A 555-nucleotide genomic window follows, 5' to 3' on the forward strand; every position below is an offset into this window, starting at 1 on the left:
GGGGACAAGAAATGACTACTGCCCCAGAGAGGCAGGATTAGTGTTGTCAGGTTGGAGATCTGCACCTTCTCTGGTGACCCAAATGATGATGAAGTAGGAGAGATAAGGGATATTAGGGATGCCTTACTGGAAATCACCGTGTCGTACAAGCAACCAAAGTTGTTCAGAATGAGTGGCTGGATGCCAGAGAAGAAGGAAAGCATTGCTGTTGGTAGCAGATATGAGAAGACGTGGAGTGGAATTTACAAGAGAAACTAGAAGTTGAAAGGTTTTCCCCTTTTTTCCCCTTGACTCCTCTAAGACTGTGAGAAAGGTAGATTGTTAGAGTCTATAGGGTTGCAAAGAGTCTGATCAGCACCCATTTCTCTCCCTACTTTCTCTGGTTTTTATTTTAATAGTGTAAAAAACCCCCAAACAGTTGGTCAGTGTTAATAGATGTCCCAGTAAATGCTTTCTCCTCTTCATTTTCCAGCTGGGGATAGGACTGTCCTCCTTTCCTTCCTACTCCCTGATTCTGGACCCACAACAACAACAAGGAGAGTGGATCCGCTCTGC

Source organism: Crocodylus porosus, unplaced genomic scaffold, assembly GCF_001723895.1.
Source record: "Crocodylus porosus isolate Cpor-Errol unplaced genomic scaffold, CroPor_comp1, whole genome shotgun sequence".
Lineage (NCBI taxonomy): Eukaryota > Metazoa > Chordata > Crocodylia > Crocodylidae > Crocodylus > Crocodylus porosus.